The 20977-nt window shown below is 36.4% G+C and overlaps 1 non-coding gene and 1 pseudogene across 1 annotated transcript; one reads left to right on the top strand and one right to left on the bottom strand.

The window, feature by feature from the left end:
- Positions 1 to 14569, bottom strand: part of LOC132667988 (ras-related C3 botulinum toxin substrate 1-like) — a 29531-nt pseudogene extending 14962 nt beyond the window's left edge.
- Positions 14570 to 17009: 2440 nt separating this feature from the next.
- LOC132668184 (U6 spliceosomal RNA) lies at positions 17010 to 17116 on the top strand. The gene has a single exon (XR_009605530.1). It is a non-coding gene; the product is annotated as a U6 spliceosomal RNA (small nuclear RNA).
- The last annotated feature ends 3861 nt before the right edge of the window (positions 17117 to 20977 follow it).

Below are 20977 nucleotides of genomic sequence, written 5' to 3' on the forward strand. Positions count from 1 at the left end.
GGGGTACAGAGCCCCCCAAAAGAGAGAGAGAGGCAAAGGCCTGAAATAGAAATGGCACAAAAGTGCCCAATACATAGGAATAACAAGATTAGATATTCCGGGTGAAAGCACCCCCAATTTAGTACCATTGCAGAAAGCTGCTTTCATAGGAGAATAGGGCCAAGTTAGGTAAACTGGTGAACTGGACTATGGACTGCCGAACTGTAGACTTAGAGTCTATGTCATAGACTTAGAGTCTATGACACAATGTGAAGAGGGAGACCCCTTTTACAGATAGGATGTAAATAATCTCAATTTTGTTTCTTAGTTTTTTCCATTTTCTTCTTCTTTTTCTATTTTTATTCTCAATATAATTTGAATATAATAAAATTTCATACTGCTCAAGACTGCAATGAGATGTATTGGATAGATGTATTAACGTTCTATATCCACTGTGATAAGTTATACCAAATTTAGTGACTTAAAACACCACAAATCTTACAGTTCTGTAGATCAGAAGTCTGATATAGATCTCACAGGCTAACATTAAGGCATTGTTATGGTGCACTCCTTTCTGGAGTGAGACTCTAGTATCCATTTCTTTGTCTCTTGTTTGTTTGTCCTAGTGGTTCCATTTTCCTTGACACATGGCCCCTCCTTTCATCATCAAACTTTGCCATGTTGTGCCAGTCTTCATGCTGCCATTTCTGATTTTCCCTTCGGATTCCTGCTTCTACTTTTAAGGACCCTGTGATTACAATGGGTCCACAAAAATAATTCCAGATAACCTCCATTTTAAGATTAGCTGATTAGCAACTTTACTGAAAAACCGAAAGCTTAAAACACTTAATGATAATACCTACCTTTTTTCATTTACTGCATTTGACAGAGATTAACCTTTTAAAATTTTACTGGCGAAACATTTACACATTTTAATTATTACACATTTTGATGAATTATAGTGTAAATAATCTCCAGATTTTGTCAAAATATTGTCTTTATTCTTTGATCACATCAGGTGCCAAGCCCACTCCACCCCGTGCGCGTGGCTAGAGCAGATACTTCATCAGAGGGACGCAGGAGTGAGGTCTGTTCAAAATATCAGCAAAAACAAATACACTAAAGTTTTTGTTCGTTTGTTTGTTTTAAATCTCACTGCAAAATCAAAAAGATTGATCTAAAGAGTTGAGTCATTACACTCATTCCATTATGACCTACAGTAAGTGTTAGGGAGTGGACACAGTCTGATAAATTATGGGTGCATTAAATGGTAACATTTCGTGAAGGAGGCTCTAAACTTTCTTATCAGAAACTAGTTAGGAAGTGTCTGCATTTCCAAGCTTTAGATTCTGCAGTCTCTTCTTAAAGACAAAGAGGTCATGGGGCTCCTGGGTGGCTCAGTTGGTTAAAAGTCCGACTTCAGCTCAGGTCACGATCTCACAGTCCATGTGATCGAGTCCTGCATCAGGTTCTGTGCTGACAGCCCAGAGCCTGGAGCTTGCTTTGGATTCTGTGTCTCCCTCTCTCTCTGCCCCTCCAGTGCTCATGCTCTGTCTCTCTCTGTCTCAAAAATAAATAAAAATATTAAAGACAAAGAGGTCTTTAATGGTTTAGTGCTTAGTGTTCTCAGCACAACAATGCAATTTATTTCACAAGGTGTTTTGTCAGCTCTCAATCTGAGCAAGAATAAGAGCTTTTGAAAAATAAGGCTTTAAGGAAGTTTGCCATTTTAGGGCTAAATTTTAATGTAATGTGAAAGTGTAAAGTCTTACACTTTAAAGAAAACCTAAAAATTACTGATTGGTTCAAAATGATTTTATAGAAAAACTAAACTACAACAAAAACTTGGCATTGGGTGGGAAAGCTCCACTGTCTTTGAGCAAAGTGTAAAAAGGTTCCAAGGAGGACAGAGCAGGAGAAGGGCCAGACATTTCTAACAGTAGGCATTTTCTCTTCCTCTTTCTTGACAGGAGAGGGGCAAAGAACTGCCAGAATAGCTTCACCAAACCCTATCTTGAGGCCTCACAGGTGTGAAAACTGAGCACTCCAGGTATTTTACAACATCATCTCCCTAGCCATGGTCACTTCCTACAGGTAGGTGATGGGAATCAGCTTCTTCTCCTTTAGTTTCTCAATCATGTCTTTGTTGTCCCTGAGATCAGGTTTAGTCCCCACCAGGATGATGGGGGTGTTGGGTCAGTGGTGTCGCAGTTCAGGGTACCACTTTGCTTGAACATTTTCAAATGATGCAGGACTCACAAAAACAAATTAAGAATTCATCTTTTTGCAGACAGGATCGGGGACATAATCGGTCATAATCTACTTGTCCACCTGTATCCCATAAACTCAGATTTCACCGGTGTTCCATCTACCATACACTAGCTGAGTAGTTGTAAAAGACAGCGAGGATATATTCTCTAGGAAATACGCTGGTTGTGTAATTAACTGAACAGTAGGCAAGTTTTATCTACAGCTTTGTCTCCTGCCACCACTTAGAGGCTGGGAGCTGAGGCAAGAAGCGGTGGGCCCAGGGCTCAGCTTGCAGGACAGTCTAAGGCTGGAGGCAGCAAAGTGTGGGGGTGCTAGGCTACCTTGCCCTACACTGTGGAGGGAATCCTAAAACCAGCCTAATTAGCAATATTTCAATGTTTCTTTTATTATTCTTTTTATATAAGGTGAATAAATAAAATGGTTATATCTATATTTTTAACACTTATTGCATATAGTATCTTGAGTGTATATTTTTCTAACCAATCCGGAAAAAAATATCTGAAAATGAATTTTAAATGATTTCAAAATCATTAAATAAATGATTTAATGATTTTGAAAGTAAAGTAAGCTAATATTTACTCAATGTTACTTTCTATATTGTATCTGAGTAAGGTTTAAAGTCATAGAAAGATTTCTGAAATTGATTAAACACTCAACATATCATTTATTCCTTTATTACAATCTATTACTAATCAATTCTGATGAACCATTGGCACTAACAATGCTAATTACAATTTTGGGGGATGTTATTAGGGAGTTTGTGAAGTAAAGAGATTGCCAAATGAGTTTGTTTATTTAAACCATCCAATTTTAACAATTTAGTATGTGGTATTTTGATAATCACCAAATGCAAATAGATAAGTAGTATAAATTTAATTACAGTCAGCTGATGCATCTTACTTTCATCTGATGCATTAAAATATCAAATAATATTTTACTTTATGTTCTTGTGTCAGGATGAATTGCTTTATTATGTTCAGATACATGCACACAAATATTCTGGGGAAGTTAAATTACATAGGTTTACAAATGTCTGCAAACTGAGATACATACATGAGTCACTTTTGAGATGGAAGGTATTGAGATATTGCTATGTAGAAGTCTGGTTTTTGAGATTGTTTATTGAATCATCTGGAATTGATGACTTTATTATCAGTGGCTTTCAAACAAAGATATATTTTCTCTCATTACATTTAGACTGCAAGTTTGCTGAGCTTTAGTGCTAGGTGTTTTCAATGGGATCAACACTATTGAGGCATGCTGGCTTTGGAATAGATGGAAAAGTTCAAGTAAGCTACTGAAACATGTAATGAGTGTTAAAGGTTCTCCTCAAAACTGTCATATGTCACTTCTACTCAAATTCTTACGCCAAACAAATTCTCATGACCAAGCCTGACAAGAACAGGAAGTACGCTCCTTCCATAGGAAAGCCCTGCAAGTTACATGGCAATGGGCAGCGATGTGCAATCATCTGAGAATAAACACAATAGAAAATTAAAATATAAGCAAGCTGCCTTTCTTGGTCCCTAAGTTTCTCTTTCTGCCATCAGCAACAAAAATGCATATTGCTATATAGAAAGCATCCCAAATCTCCTACCCAACTTAAGTGTTTTGCTAGACTCACAGAAATAAAGAATATTTGATTTGTAAATAGTTTTTTAAAATGTTTATTTATTGATTTTTGAGGGGGGAGGAGAGAGAGAGAAGAAGACAGAGGATCTGAAGCAGGCTCTGCAATGAGAGCCAGCTGTGGGGCTGGAACTCATGAACTGTGAGACCATGACCTGAGCCGAAGTCGGACGCTTAACCAACTGAGCCTTCCAGGTGCCCCATGATTTGTAAATGGGATTTGATACCATCTAGTCAATCCCACCTAATATACAGATTAAGAATCAGGGAATTAAACATATTTCCTTGATGTCCTCATGTCAGGGGATAGTATGACTAGAACATAGTTTCCTTGTCTCTAAATGTTTTTTTTTTTTTTCCTTTGCACACGATCTTTGCCCTTAGAACATTTTCCAACCCGAAAAGAGCAGATTAGACATATATGTGCAAAGACTTTGTGTGAAGAGAAAACTAACACCTCAACAGAGAATTAGAAGCAGCATGTATGGGAGCCTTTGGCAGAAAGGAATTGGCTTTATATAGTTCCACTTAAGTCAGGTGCATAAGCTTGATAGGATCTGAAATGAATGGTTAAACAAGTGTCCTGTAGTCTTCCTCTAACCTCAAGAATGCCTGAGAATTTGACTTTCCCTTATAATCCATCTTGTACTCCTTACTCATGCAATATATAGGAATGTATCAGACACAAAATAAATGACAATCCTGTTGAGGTTGCCATGTAGTCATCTGGCTGCTCAGATTGATAATTTACGATGTAGAATTGACAAGTAACCAGTAACTGATGGAATGTTGCTAAACCAGAGAGTAGGAGCTAGTCATATCATTATTAGAAGGCTGTGTGCCCAGATAAGACCTAAAGGGATGCCGGAGATGACAATTCCCTAAACTGAGGAGTTCCTTATCCACTTGGCTGTGTCTCTTGATCAGGTGTGTCTCAGTGCCAAGTAATGAAGACAATCAGAAGCTGCCCTGAAAGTCAGGACACATCTGCCATTCTGTTGTGTGTGCTCATATTGGCTGTCCTCTATGTTTCATTAAAACTAAATAAACCTGGTCTACTGTGTCCCAGGAGTGTGCACATTTGTTCAAGCCCAAGACTACTGCTGCTGGTAGAGAATAGTGGGCATTTCAACATATATGTCATTAGTTTGAAGGCGATTTTATAAATATTTCTGGCTTTCTCTCCTAAATTATATGAGATATTCACCAAATAGCACGTCACTACAGTATCACACAAAATTTAAAGGTTAGTAACTTTGATTCACCTTTAAGCTCATCCACTTACTAGATGAGTTTAAAAGTTACTTAGCCCACTTGATTCTCAATATCCTGACCTACAAAATATTACTTTTATCTTTACTGGTAAATAGAGTTTATTTGATTCATTCTGATGCTTAGTTGATGCTCATCAAGTGGTAGCTATTATATACTGATCTTAGTTTTCTGCAATTTTAAGATAAAAAATATACACATGTATACATAAATATTTTTTCCTATTTCCCATTTTATCAGTTGGGTTTGGTTAGGTTCAGTAATAGAGTGCACAAAACTTTCAATATTTAATTGATGATTTCATAGTAACATTAGATAGCTAATTAGTGTCAGAATCAAAATAGAGAGGTACCTGGGTGGCTTAGTCCGTTAAGCGTCCAACTTCAGCTCCGGTCATTATCTCACAGTTCGTGGGTTCGAACCCCATGTCGGGGTCTGTGCTGACGGCTCAGAGCCTGAAGCCTGCTTTGGACTCTGTGTGTGTCTCTCTCTCTCAACATAATAAATAAACGTTAAAAAATAAAAAGAATCAAAATAGAAAGGTGATTTTAATTCAAAACAAATCAAATTCATTTTCCATGAGAACATACTGCCTCATTTTGAAAAAAAAAAATAGCAACACTATTTTTGTAAGAATAAATTTTAAAGTATGCATATAACTGAATAATGAAGGTTTTGTAAAGTTTTCTCATCAGTTGTTTTAATTATCATGATGAAATAATTTAAGTCAGAAAAATTATTACAACTAAAAATTCAGTTATGATTATTTTTACTTTTGCATATTCCACCGCATAATTGTGATTACAGGCAGAAAGTTGTTTGTGCTGAACACTTCATTATGGTTGCTGCATGTTTAGAGAAATCCTGTCACAAAAAAGGAGAAATAATTTTTTGCAGATTTGACCTTGGAGGGAGTTTGAGATTGAAATATATGACATCTGTGAGGCTCTCTGAGATCTTTGAAGTAGGAGTTGTAATATAATGTAATATCACAGAAATCTAAGAGATTATGAATAGAGCAATGTATTAAAGACGGTTTATCCTTGAACAGATAAATCTTTGACAGAGCCCCAGGCGACTGCTGGGATGCTGGCACCACAGTCAGTTGTACTCCTGACGAGAGAGATGTAACAGCTACAGAACTACTTCTTATGTGTTTCTTTTTATTTTTTATGACTCTGATACTGATGGAGAGAAAGAGGAAAAATGATTTAAATAAATCAAGAATTAATATGCTACTTTCCTGAGTCTTTTTGTTTTTGTTTTTTTTTTTTTTTTTTTTTATTTTTTTATTTTATTATTTTTTTTTTTTATTTTTTTTTATTTTTTAATATATGAAATTTACTGTCAAATTGGTTTCCATACAACACCCAGTGCTCATCCCAAAAAGTGCCCTCCTCAATACCCATCACCCACCCTGCCCTCCCTCCCACCCTGCCCTCCCTCCCACCCCCCATCAACCCTCAGTTTGTTCTCAGTTTTTAACAGTCTCTGATGCTTTGGCTCTCTCCCACTCTAACCTCTTTTTTTTTTTTTTTTTTTTTCCTTCCCCTCCCCCATGGGTTTCTGTTATGTTTCTCAGGATCCACATAAGAGTGAAACCATATGGTATCTGTCTTTCTCTGTATGGCTTATTTCACTTAGCATCACACTCTCCAGTTCCATCCATGTTGCTACAAAAGGCCATATTTCATTTTTTCTCATTGCCACGTAGTATTCCATTGTGTATATAAACCACAATTTCTTTATCCATTCATCAGTTGATGGACATTTAGGCTCTTTCCATAATTTGGCTATTGTTGAGAGTGCCGCTATAAACATTGGGGTACAGGTGCCCCTATGCATCAGTACTCCTGTATCCCTTGGATAAATTCCTAGCAGTGCTATTGCTGGGTCATAGGGTAGGTCTATTTTTAATTTTCTGAGGAACCTCCACACTGCTTTCCAGAGCGGCTGCACCAATTTGCATTCCCACCAACAGTGCAAGAGGGTTCCTGTTTCTCCACATCCTCTCCAGCATCTATAGTCTCCTGATTTCTTCATTTTGGCCACTCTGACTGGCGTGAGGTGGTATCTGAGTGTGGTTTTGATTTGTATTTCCCTGATAAGGAGCGACGTTGAACATCTTTTCATGTGCCTGTTGGCCATCCGGATGTCTTCTTTAGAGAAGTGTCTATTCATGTTTTCTGCCCATTTCTTCACTGGGTTATTTGTTTTTCGGGTGTGGAGTTTGATGAGCTCTTTATAGATTTTGGATACTAGCCCTTTGTCCGATGTGTCATTTGCAAATATCTTTTCCCATTCCGTTGGTTGCCTTTTAGTTTTGTTGGTTGTTTCCTTTGCTGTGCAGAAGCTTTTTATCTTCATAAGGTCCCAGTAATTCACTTTTGCTTTTAATTCCCTTGCCTTTGGGGATGTGCCGAGTAAGAGATTGCTACGGCTGAGGTCAGAGAGGTCTTTTCCTGCTTTCTCCTCTAAGGTTTTGATGGTTTCCTGTCTCACATTCAGGTCCTTTATCCATTTTGAGTTTATTTTTGTGAATGGTGTGAGAAAGTGGTCTAGTTTCAACCTTCTGCATGTTGCTGTCCAGTTCTCCCAGCACCATTTGTTAAAGAGACTGTCTTTTTTCCATTGGATATTCTTTCCTGCTTTGTCAAAGATGAGTTGGCCATATGTTTGTGGGTCTAGTTCTGGGGTTTCTATTCTATTCCATTGGTCTATGTGTCTGTTTTTATGCCAATACCATGCTGTCTTGATGATGACAGCTTTGTAGTAGAGGCTAAAGTCTGGGATTGTGATGCCTCCTGCTTTGGTCTTCTTCTTCAAAATTACTTTGGCTATTCGGGGCCTTTTGTGGTTCCATATGAATTTTAGGATTGCTTGTTCTAGTTTTGAGAAGAATGCTGGTGCAATTTTGATTGGGATTGCATTGAATGTGTAGATAGCTTTGGGTAGTATTGACATTTTGAGAATATTTATTCTTCCAATCCATGAGCAGGGAATGTCTTTCCATCTCTTTATATCTTCTTCAATTACCTGCATAAGCTTTCTATAGTTTTCAGCATACAGATCTTTTACATCTTTGGTTAGATTTATTCCTAGGTATTTTATGCTTCTTGGTGCAATTGTGAATGGGATCAGTTTCTTCATTTGTCTTTCTGTTGCTTCATTGTTAGTGTATAAGAATGCAACTGATTTCTGCACATTGATTTTGTATCCTGCAACTTTGCTGAATTCATGTATCAATTCTAGCAGACTTTTGGTGGAGTCTATCGGATTTTCCATGTATAATATCATGTCATCTGCAAAAAGTGAAAGCTTGACTTCATCTTTGCCAATTTTGATGCCTTTGATTTCCTTTTGTTGTCTGATTGCTGATGCTAGAACTTCCAGCACTATATTAAACAGCAGTGGTGACAGTGGGCATCCCTGTCGTGTTCCTGATCTCAGGGAAAAAGCTCTCAGTTTTTCCCCGTTGAGGATGATGTTAGCTGTGGGCTTTTCATAAATGGCCTTTATGATCTTTAAGTATGTTCCTTCTATCCCGACTTTCTCAAGGGTTTTTATTAAGAAAGGGTGCTGGATTTTGTCAAAGGCCTTTTCTGCATCGATTGACAGGATCATATGGTTCTTCTCTTTTTTTTTGTTAATGTGATGTATCACGTTGATCGATTTGCGAATGTTGAACCAGCCCTGCATCCCAGGAATGAATCCCACTTGATCATGGTGAATAATTCTTTTTATATGCTGTTGAATTCGATTTGCTAGTATCTTATTAAGAATTTTTGCATCCATATTCATCAGGGATATTGGCCTGTAGTTCTCTTTTTTTACTGGGTCTCTGTCTGGTTTAGGAATCAAAGTAATACTGGCTTCATAGAATGAGTCTGGAAGTTTTCCTTCCCTTTCTATTTCTTGGAATAGCTTGAGAAGGATAGGTATTATCTCTGCTTTAAATGTCTGGTAGAACTCCCCTGGGAAGCCATCTGGTCCTGGACTCTTATTTGTTGGGAGATTTTTGATAACCGATTCAATTTCTTCGCTGGTTATGGGTCTGTTCAAGCTTTCTATTTCCTCCTGATTGAGTTTTGGAAGAGTGTGGGTGTTTAGAAATTTGTCCATTTCTTCCAGGTTGTCCAATTTGCTGGCATATAATTTTTCATAGTATTCCCTGATAATTGTTTGTATCTCTGAGGGATTGGTTGTAATCATTCCATTTTCATTCATGATTTTATCTATTTGGGTCATCTCCCTTTTCTTTTTGAGAAGCCTGGCTAGAGGTTTGTCAATTTTGTTTATTTTTTCAAAAAACCAACTCTTGGTTTCGTTGATCTGCTCTACAGTTTTTTTAGATTCTATATTGTTTATTTCTGCTCTGATCTTTATTATTTCTCTTCTTCTGCTGGGTTTAGGCTGCCTTTGCTGTTCTGCTTCTATTTCCTTTAGGTGTGCTGTTAGATTTTGTATTTGGGATTTTTCTTGTTTCTTGAGATAGGCCTGGATTGCAATGTATTTTCCTCTCAGGACTGCCTTCGCTGCATCCCAGAGCATTTGGATTGTTGTATTTTCATTTTCGTTTGTTTCCATATATGTTTTAATTTCTTCTCTAATTGCCTGGTTGACCCACTCATTCGTTAGTAGGGTGTTCTTTAACCTCCATGCTTTTGGAGGTTTTCCAGACTTTTTCCTGTGGTTGATTTCAAGCTTCATAGCATTGTGGTCCGAAAGTATGCATGGTATAATTTCAATTCTTGTAAACTTATGAAGGGCTGTTTTGTGACCCAGTATATGATCTATCTTGGAGAATGTTCCATGTGCACTTGAGAAGAAAGTATATTCTGTTGCTTTGGGATGCAGAGTTCTAAATATATCTGTCAAGTCCATCTGATCCAATGTATCATTCAGGGCCCTTGTTTCTTTATTGACTGTGTGTCTAGATGATCTATCCATTTCTGTAAGTGGGGTGTTAAAGTCCCCTGCAATGACCACATTCTTATCAATAAGGTTGCTTATGTTTATGAGTAATTGTTTTATATATCTGGGGGCTCGGGTATTTGGCGCATAGACATTTATAATAGTTAGCTCTTCCTGGTGGATAGACCCTGTGATTATTATATAATGCCCTTCTTCATCTCTTGTTACAGCCTTTAATTTAAAGTCTAGTTTGTCTGATATAAGTATGGCTACTCCAGCTTTCTTTTGGCTTCCAGGAGCATGATAGATAGTTCTCCATCCCCTCACTCTCAATCTAAAGGTGTCCTCAGATCTAAAATGAGTCTCTTGTAGACAGCAAATAGATGGGTCTTGTTTTTTTATCCATTCTGATACCCTATGTCTTTTAGTTGGCGCATTTAATCCATTTACATTCAGTGTTATTATAGAAAGATATGGGTTTAGAGTCATTGTGATGTCTGTATGTTTTATGCTTGTAGTGATGTCTCTGGTACTTTGTCTCACAGGATCCCCCTTAGGATCTCTTGTAGGGCTGGTTTCGTGGTGACAAATTCCTTCAGTTTTTGTTTGTTTGGGAAGACCTTTATCTCTCCTTCTATTCTAAATGACAGACTTGCTGGATAAAGGATTCTCGGCTGCATATTTTTTCTGTTTAGCATACTGTAGATATCGTGCCAAGCCTTTCTGGCCTGCCAAGTTTCAAAGGAGAGATCAGTCACGAGTCTTATAGGTCTCCCTTTATATGTGAGGGCACGTTTATCCCTTGCTGCTTTCAGAATTTTCTCTTTATCCTTGTATTTTGCCAGTTTCACTATGATATGTCGTGCAGAAGATCGATTCAAGTTACGTCTGAAGGGAGTTCTCTGTGCCTCTTGGATTTCAATGCCTTTTTCCTTCCCCAGTTCAGGGAAGTTCTCAGCTATAATTTGTTCAAGTACCCCTTCAGCACCCTTCCCTCTCTCTTCCTCCTCTGGGATACCAATTATGCGTATATTATTTTTTTTTAGTGTATCACTTAGTTCTCTAATTTTCCCCTCATACTCCTGGATTTTTTTATCTCTCTTTCTTTCAGCTTCCTCTTTCTCCATAACTTTATCTTCTAGTTCACCTATTCTCTCCTCTGCCTCTTCAAGCCGAGCCATCGTGGATTCCATTTTGTTTTGCAATTCGTTTAAAGCGTTTTTCAACTCCTCGTGACTGTTCCTTAGTCCCTCGATCTTTGTGGCAAGAGATTCTCTGCTGTCCTGTATACTGTTTTCAAGCCCAGCGATTAATTTTATGACTATTATTCTAAATTCACTTTCTGTTATATTATTTAAATACTTTTTGATCAGTTCATTAGCTGTTGTTATTTCCTGGAGATTCTTCTGAGGGGAATTCTTCCGTTTGGTCATTTTGGAGAGTCCCTGGCGTGGTGAGGACCTGCAGGGCACTTCCCCTGTGCTGTGGTGTATAACTGGAATTAGTGGGCGGGGCCGCAGTCCAACCCGATGTCTGCCCCCAGCCCACTGCTGGGGCCACAGTCAGACTGGTGTGTGCCTTCTCTTCCCCTCTCCTAGGGGCGGGATTCACTGTGGGGTGGCGTGTCCCGTCTGGGCTACTTGCACACTGCCAGGCTTGTGTTGCTGGGGATCTGGCGTATTAGCTGGGGTGGGTAGGCAAGGTGCACGGGGGCTGGAGGGGCAGGCTTAGCTCGCTTCTCCTTAGGTGATCCACTTCAGGAGGAGCCCTGTGGCAGCGGGAGGGAGTCAGATCCGCTGCCGGAGGTTTGGCTCCGCAGAAGCACAGAGTTGGGTGTTTGCGCGGAGCGAGCAAGTTCCCTGGCAGGAACTGGTTCCCTTTGGGATTTTGGCTGGGGGATGGGCGGGGGAGATGGCGCTGGCGCCTTTGTTCCCCGCCAAGCTGAGCTCTGCCGTCCGGGGGCTCAGCAGCTCTCCCTCCCTTTGTCCTCCAGCCTTCCCGCTTTCCGAGCAGAGCTGTTAACTTATGACCTCCCAGACGCTAAGTCGCGCTTGCTGTCGGAACACAGTCCGTCCGGCCCCTCCGCTTTTGCCAGCCAGACTCGGGGGCTCCGCTTGGCCGGCGAGCCGCCCCTCCGCCCCGGCTCCCTCCCGCCAGTCCGTGGAGCGCGCACCGCCTCGCCGCCCTTCCTACCCTCTTCCGTGGGCCTCTCGTCTGCGCTTGACTCCGGAGACTCCCTTCTGCTAATCCTCTGGCGGTTTTCTGGGTTCTTTAGGCAGGTGTAGGTGGAATCTAAGTGATCGGCAGGACGCGCTGTGAGCCCCGCGTCCTCCTACGCCGCCATCTTCCCTTTCCTGAGTCTTTTTGAACACTTAGCCGTTTAACCATTCCACAAAGTAAAAAAAAAAAAAAAAAAAAAAAAAAAAAAAAATGGAACCAGTAATTTTAAAATGCAAAATTGTATGCTTGATTAAGTTTATAGAATATTTTCTGAACTACATTTTACACATGAATGCTACTATAAACAATATATAGTTTTTATCCCAGAAAAGAGCCCCAATATAAAACTCCAATACCAGAGAAGCTATTTTCAACTTGAAAGTGTATTATAAAATTTCATATTAGTGTATCTTGGTTGGCATTGAAACAAATGTTTGTAGTTTGGGAATTTTATTTTTATCATTTGTGCAGTTCTAATTAATTTTAGGATTTATAGTGTGTAATAAAATGCAATAGACAGAGATGAGGGAGTATTTTTCAACATGCATTTTATCTAAAATTTACTATAAGCAACTACTTGTTTATTAAAACAGCTTGTTTCCCTCCTTTTTTATTCTTTTTATTTTGCCACTGCTAAATTTTACATTTAGGGTAAATTTTACATTGTTTAAATATTAAAAAAGATTTTATATGGGTACCAAACTAAATGCAAAATACTACACAGATCAAATGCAAAATATTATATAGTGTATGCTATAAAACAGGTAAGCTTTGAAATCTGAAAGAGTTGATTTGATAGACATTTGTTTCTTGTTCATGGTGTTTCTGATAGAAGCTTACAGAATCAAGTATGTGGGAAAGTTTTCTGGTTTACATAGACATCCTGGAATGCAGGCTGATGAAAGCTCAGGCTTTTTCAGCTTGTGATTTCTGAATTTGTCCTGTGTATTAATATCCAACCAGCACATTAGGCAAGGTAGATGGTGAATGAAAATGCATGGAAATTTTTTACTGGACAGAACTGGAAGAGCTGTAGATCGCTGCTGCCCATATTTCATTGACCTAAATTTAACCACATAGTCATAAGTACCTACAAAGGATATTAGAAAAATGTATGGTCTAACTTTATGCAAGGATTTAAGAAGCATAGTTTGAGGGCAGATATTCTCTGTCACAGAAAATGTAAGTACCTTACTCAATGCCATATAGCTAATATAGACAGGACTCACAACTGATGCCTTCTGAGCCAGTAAAAAATACATCTATCTTTTAATAATTTATTTGGTGTTTTAGTGCTTTCCAGCTAGTAAAGAGGGTTCACTTTTGTTATTGTGTTTAATTTACACTCTAATTCTATGTGAAAGTGATATTATTATCACAGAAATTTGTATTAGGAGGTATCAATAACACAAAACTGTTTAGGCAAACAGGGATGGGTGTAATTCCTTGTTCTATCACTTGCCAGCTATTAATTTGGTGCAAATTACTTAGACTTTATCATATATACTTTCCTTAGAGGTTTAAAAACCACCAACATAGGTACCTAGGAAAAAATATAACAAAACATAGGCAAAGCATATAGACAGACCACAAAAAGGTAATTGAAACTTTAGAAATAGAACCGAACATATATAGTCACCGGATTTATGACAAAAGTGCCACTGAAATTTGGAGAGGAAAGAATATTTCTTTCAGTAGTCATGGAACAGTTAAATATTTGTATGGAATGTAATGAACTTTTATTACAACTCAAATAGAAAAAATAATTTGAGTGGATTATAGACCTTAATAAAAAACATAAAATATAATGTTTCTAGAATTAAACTTTCTAAAATATTGTTATGATCTTGGTGTAGATGAAATTTCTTAAATAGAATATAAAACACTAAATATAAAAGAAAAAGTATTTTGAATTTTATTGTGATTAGTAACTTTTTCATAAATAGACGACATTACCAAGATGGCAAAGACAAATACATATAAGAGGGTATGAGTGATAGGTATATTTGACATAGAATATGTACTTCAAATAGATAAAGATCTCTACAAATAAAAAATAAATAAAACATCATAATAAAAAATGGGCACAATTTAAATAAACACTTTACATCAGAGAACATTCAAGTGGTCAGATTTAGAGTTGCTCAGTAACACACTGATTAGGAAAATGCAAATTAAAATCTCAATTATATGCCTATACACACTCACCAAGATGGCTACTATTAAAAGTACTGTAAGTTTCAAGTATTAATGACGGTGTGGAGGGCTTGGAGTGTCTATACATTAGCGTAACTCTTTTGGAAAACTGGGTGTTTACAAAACGTTTTACATTTGGTAGCTGGTCTCCAAAGATGGTCTCCTAATCCTAGCATTCAAACCTTATCTTCATTGTTCTTGAATTGGCCTGGCCTTTGCAACTGGTTGGAACAGTTGAGTAGGCAGATATGATGTTTTGAGGCTTCCAAGTCTTGGCCATCAGAAGCCTTTGCAACAATCTGCTGGATATCCTGGAATGCTCATTTTGGGCATTCCCTCATAGATCCCATAGTCCATTTTGTGAGAATCTCAAACAACATATAGAAGCAAATGTAATATGTAAATGATTTGTTTGAAATAAGTCCCAACTGACAAACAGTATTAACTGTCTGTTATGATTGAGTCATTCTTAATACCTAGTGCAGTTGAGGCTTTAGATGGTTCCAGACACAATCTAAAGACAGCAGCAATAATCACAACTATACATTTAAGTTAGTAATCTCATTCTCGATAAATTCTTAAAATATTACGTATGTCTCACAAAACACATGTACAAAGTATTTATAGTAATATTACTCATTATATTTTAAAAATCAAAACAACTCAAATGTCAATCCAACAGCAGAACAGATAAATTATAACAAGGAAATTTAAAAATAAAACTACTAAAAAGTACACAAACATGGAAAAATTTACATTATGTTCCAGTGGAAGAGGCTCTACGCAAAATAGTACATGTATTATGATTTTTATACAAAGTTTAAGTACAGATAAAACTATTAAATAGTGTTTGAAGTCAGAATGATGGTTATGTTTGATGCTTGGGGGTCAGGACTGACTAAGAAGGGGCACAAGGGAACTTCCCTGGGTATGTGTATAAGTAAATATTCACTGAGCTGTATATACTTAAAACTAATACATTTAATTCAGTTTATCATATCCTTGTAATATTTCATTGAAAATGTTTAAAAATAAGAACAATTACATTATAAGAACATTGTGAACATTAAATTTGATTGTGGGTAAAAAAACATATACTAATGTATACCAGTAAATGAATATTTACTACTTTTGTTTCTCACTTCTCTATATTTTATAAACAAGGACATTAAATCTAAGGTTAAGTAGTCAAGGAGGTATAAAATGAGAGATCTTCGAAATAGCAACAATAAGAACAGAAGTGAAGGCTGACAAAACACAATGACTATGGGGTAAGAGTAAAAACAAAATTTCCCACATAATGTTTTATGTAGTTAACGAAGACAAAGGTGATATTATTAACCCAAACTGGAAAAACATGAACAGGAGTGGGAAGCTGGAGAATTAATAAATTGTGTTAAAGCTGGTAGTGGCATTTGCAGTGGCAATACACCATTCAGTGAGATGTCAGGTATACCACAGACATTGAAGGCTGTGAGATAGTGGTGATGTCATAAATAAAGTGACTGTTTTTGGAGTTAATTGCATATTTGACAATTTTAAAGCCAGAGTAATGGCTGAGATCTCTTTTTAAGGTGACTAGAAAGAGAGCAATCTCAAGAAAAACATATTACATATTTTATATGTTCTTCTTTCCCAAGCCTTAATAAATTGGCATTAGAGGAGTAAAAGTGAACTAGAGATAGGAAAAAAGTGAATAAAATATTTAAAATGTTATTGAAAGATAAAAACTAGAAAAAAAGAATGTATATTGACTTTTGAGACCCAAAGAATTTGCAATCTAAGCAGGAAACAGGAGAAACTAACATAGAAATCAGATCCTTTATAGAATCCCTAAGATATTTCAAACTTAAAGAAAATAGAGTATCACACACCAAGTAACAAGATACCTAAACTTCTGTGTCCTCCATAAAAAAATGTGAGTTTTTCTCACAGAGGAAATTGAACCAAAGGACTCCAGACATCATAGGACACCAAACTCAGAGGCATGGGACATGAGGTTTGAAGCTATAGTTAATGACATAATACAAATTTAGCTATTAAACTTTGGCATCATTGTCCAAATATATTTTACGTTCTTAACAAAAGTAGGCATACATAGGTAGTTCATGGTCCCCATCCCCAAATCTTGAAAAACAACTGCCCCAGGAAAAAGGCCATGACATCATATCTGAGATATGACAATCTCCAAACGAGAAGACTGGATCCCATGTAAAGTCACAGACATGTCCTTCATGTACTCTTTCACATAGACACCGCCGTCACCTTTTCAGTGCCTTATCTTAAACAAAGAGAGCCGAAAAAGACCAAACATTTAAATAGATCTTTAGAAATAAAGAACAAACTAAAATAAAGAGACAAACCACACATGTAGAAGGAAGAAAGCTGGTGCAGGAAGCAGAGCAAAACAATATCCCGACCGTATTTAGACAGATAAGATGTATTGTTTCCATAAAACAAGAAAATAAAGCCATCTTTAAAGTTTTGAGGACAAGAAACACCTTGAAAGATTTAAAATATGGTAACTAGTGCTCGCTTCAGCAGCACATATACTAAAACTGGAACGCTACAGAGAAGATTAGCATGGCCCCTGTGCAAGGATGACACGCAAATTCGTGAAGCATTCCATATAAAAACAAAAACAAAAACAAAAAATAAAAAATAAAAAATAAATAAAATAAAATATGGTAACTAAAATTTAGAAATAAAAGTAGCAGAAGGGCTCAAAGATAACAGAGCAAAAAAAAAAAAAAAAAAAAAAAAAAAAACACATGGAAAATAAGCAAGAAAAAAAAAAACACAAAAAGACCCAAGGGGACCAAAATGGGGAACAAAAAGCAAAATAAATACATTTAGTGTATTTAATATGTAGTGACTAAAAGAAATGTATTTCATAAACTGACATATTAGTCCAAATAATTAACAGCAAGAGATGAATAAAAATATTTTTAAGATGTGAAAAGACTGTCAATTTTGTATCCTAGTATCCTATGTAGTCTTCCTTATGAATCAACTGCAGGATTCTGATTCAGAAAATTAAGCAGGAAACTAAGAGAAAATAGGACATTTCTTTCAAAAAGAAATAAGCAATCAACAAGGGAGAATAGTAGAGAGGAATCCCAGACCACAACCTAGCCCCAGGCTTGTAAATCTACTTCCTGTTGCAGATTAGAACAGGAGACCTGTGGGCCTTGCAAGGACAGATTATCTGATAAGATTAGACATTTGTAAAAAAGTAAGATATTTCTATGCATTTGAAAAGCTGATGCAGCAAATCAAGGAAAAAATAGTAATTGATAAAAAAAATAAGTAAACGGAAGTAAAAGAATTATTAACTCCAAGAAAACAATATGTTGTTAAGAATGAAAGATCAGTTCAGAAATGACTATTAATATCGTCACCATAGTGTTCATATAAAAGTATATATATACATATACTGATCTAGAAAGACAAAAACAGGAAGTAAAAAGCAAAAAACTTATGCTGTTTACCTTTTCATCATATAATTTAATAAAATAAAAATACATTTTACAACTTGATGTTATTTGTCAAGCAACTATTTCAAGCATAGAAGCTAAAGTTTACATTGCAGATGTTTGAGATAGTCTAGGAGGGAAAATTTAATTTACACTATAAAAATGTTTTCCCTTTACATTTAAAGAAGGATATCACAAAAGAGTAAATTTGCCACTTGAGATATATACATATATATATGTATATGTATATATATATATATATATATATATATATATATATACACATATATATTGAATTGCAGTTTATTTATAGTTTTCTTTTTACCTCAGGGAATGGTATTTGACAGAATAATGTAAATCCAAATAAAAATATCTACAAATCTAAGGGAACATGTCTTCTCTGACTATGAATTTTTTTTTGTCTTTGTGTTTTCTTTTGAACAGTAAGCACACACACACACACACACACACACACACACACACACACACACACAAACATATAAAAGATGTATGAGAAAAATTAAAAGCCTAAATTATTGGAGGTATGGTTATAGAGTTCCATAGATTAGAAGGCACATATTAGAAAGCTCGATATTGTGAAGATGTCAACTCTCCCCAAAATGATCTAAAGATTTGATTCATTAATGATCTCAATAGATCATGTGTATGTGCATGTGTTTGTTTCCACATTTAAAGATCTGTGATTACCCTGGGCTCACCGGATAATTCGGGATAATCTTTCTATGTTAAAGTTAATTGATTAGCAACTTTAATTCCATCAGCATCGTGGTATATTCATATATCAAAATAACATACAACAATCAAAAAAAAAATGAACTACATGAAGCAATATGAAGGATTAATACTTATAATATTGAGTAAAAGATCCCAGGTTAAAAAAAAAGTACATACTATATGATTCTATTTATGTAAATAAGGTTCAAAAACTATCAGAACAAATCTAAGGTACTAAAATTCATAGTAGTTATCTTTGGCAAGAATATCTTCTGGAAAAAGAATGTAAAAGGCTTCTGAGATTTCTGATGATATTATAAATGTAGTTGAGGTTCTAAAAAACAGCTAATGCTCTAAATGATTCAAAATTTAAGGATTCATTGAATATTCACTTAAGACTTATGTGACTGATTATGCAAATGTTATGTATTACACTTATAAATTTTCTTTTTAATTTCATGTAAACCTAGAAAATGTGAAACACTAGGTTTATCTTGAGTTTTTCAGGAAAGTTCTGATAAAGGAGGTGAGAGTCTTAAAACATGACTGAATATAAAAAAATATTTGGGGGGTGCCTGGGTGGCTCAGTTGGTTAAACTTCTAACTGTGGCTCATGTCATGATCTCATGGTTCCTGGGTTCAAGCCCCACATCAGGCTCTGTGCTGACAGCTCAGAGCCTGGAGCCTGCTTCGGATTCTGTGTCTCCCTCTCTTTCTTCCCCTCCCCTGCTCATGCTTTCTCTCTCCTCTCTCTTTCTTGAAAATAAATAAACATTAAAAAAAAGTTTTAAAAAATACATAATAGTCTTATATTTTATTTAAGTCTTATATTTTATATATTATTTTATACAAAAATAAAATTAGAATATAAATTTAGCTCATAGCAAACATTTTTTTAAAATTTATTTTGAGAGAGAGAGAGCATGCAAGGGAAGAACAGAGAGAGAGGGAGAGAGACAATCCCAAGCAGGCCCCCAGCTATCTCCTTGGAGCCTGATGTGGGGCTCAACCTCATGGTGACGAGATCATGACCTGAGGCAAAACCCAAGGTCAGATGCTTAACTGACTGATGAATGCAGGTGTCCTGTAAATATTTTCTTTTCTTTAATATCTGTTTTTGATAAATGCATTAGTTTCTTATTTCCACTGTAACAAGTTATCATAAACTCAGTAACAAAAATATTTTATCCTTTTTTTGAAATTAATTGTATATGTTTATTGATTTTTGAGAGAGAGAGAGAGAGCACAAGAGGGTCAGGGGCAGAGAGAGAGGGGGACAGAGAATTGAAGCGGATCCATGTTGACAGCAGAGAGCCTGGTGTGGGGCTTGAACTCACGAACTGTGAGATCATGACCTGGGCCAAAGTCAGACTTTAACCAGCTGAGCCATGTAGGTACCCCTATAGTATCCTTATTATCTTATGGTTCTGTAGATTAGAAGTCTTATATGGGTCTGTCTAATGGGGCTAACATCCAGGTGTCAGGAAGACTGCATTTCTTTGTAGCAAATCTAGGAAAGAATCCAATTCCTTGTATTCTCCAGGTTTTAGAGGCTGCTCACCTACCTTTGAATTCTGATCTCTTTCCAGCATTAAAGTCAATAATATCTGGTGGAATCTTTCTCATTTAGCATCACTCAAGCACTGAAAGTTCTGCCTCCCTTTTTCACATTGAAGACCCTTAATTACATTGGACCCACCAGGATAATCTCCTTGTGTTAAGCAGTTGATTAACACCCTTAATTCTATCTGCTAACTTATTCTTCCTTTGCTGTGTAAGGTAACATTCACAGGTTCCAGGGATTTGATTGTGGACATATCTGAGAGGCCATTAATATGCCTACCGTATTGGGCAGATGAGTTTGCTCCTTGAAATTTAAATCTAGATTATCAAAGATGAACATGTCATAGTTCATTTACAAAATCTAATTTCATTGTCAACTCTGGTTGCTCTCTATGGTTTAGGTGATTTTTTAGCCCATGCTTGTGGAAGACAAACTCTGCTACAAAATTTTAATACGAATCACTCTGACTTTTTAGCATGAAAATATTTAAACAAATTGAGTAAAAGAATAAAAGATCTTAATATATCTATCCAGAAATGCTAATGTTGACCTTTATATTTCTGCTTCTTTGTTTACCAACTTGTTCATTGAGATTTATTTCTATTTTTCTAATCTCCCTGATTTTAAATAGTTCATAAAAATTGTTAATCATAAAAATATACTATTGGGGTTTAAGAATATAATAATTATTTCAAAGACCTTTGGTTCCTTTATAAAGACA

Source organism: Panthera onca, chromosome B2, assembly GCF_046562875.1.
Source record: "Panthera onca isolate mPanOnc1 chromosome B2, mPanOnc1 haplotype 2, whole genome shotgun sequence".
Classification (NCBI taxonomy): domain Eukaryota; kingdom Metazoa; phylum Chordata; class Mammalia; order Carnivora; family Felidae; genus Panthera; species Panthera onca.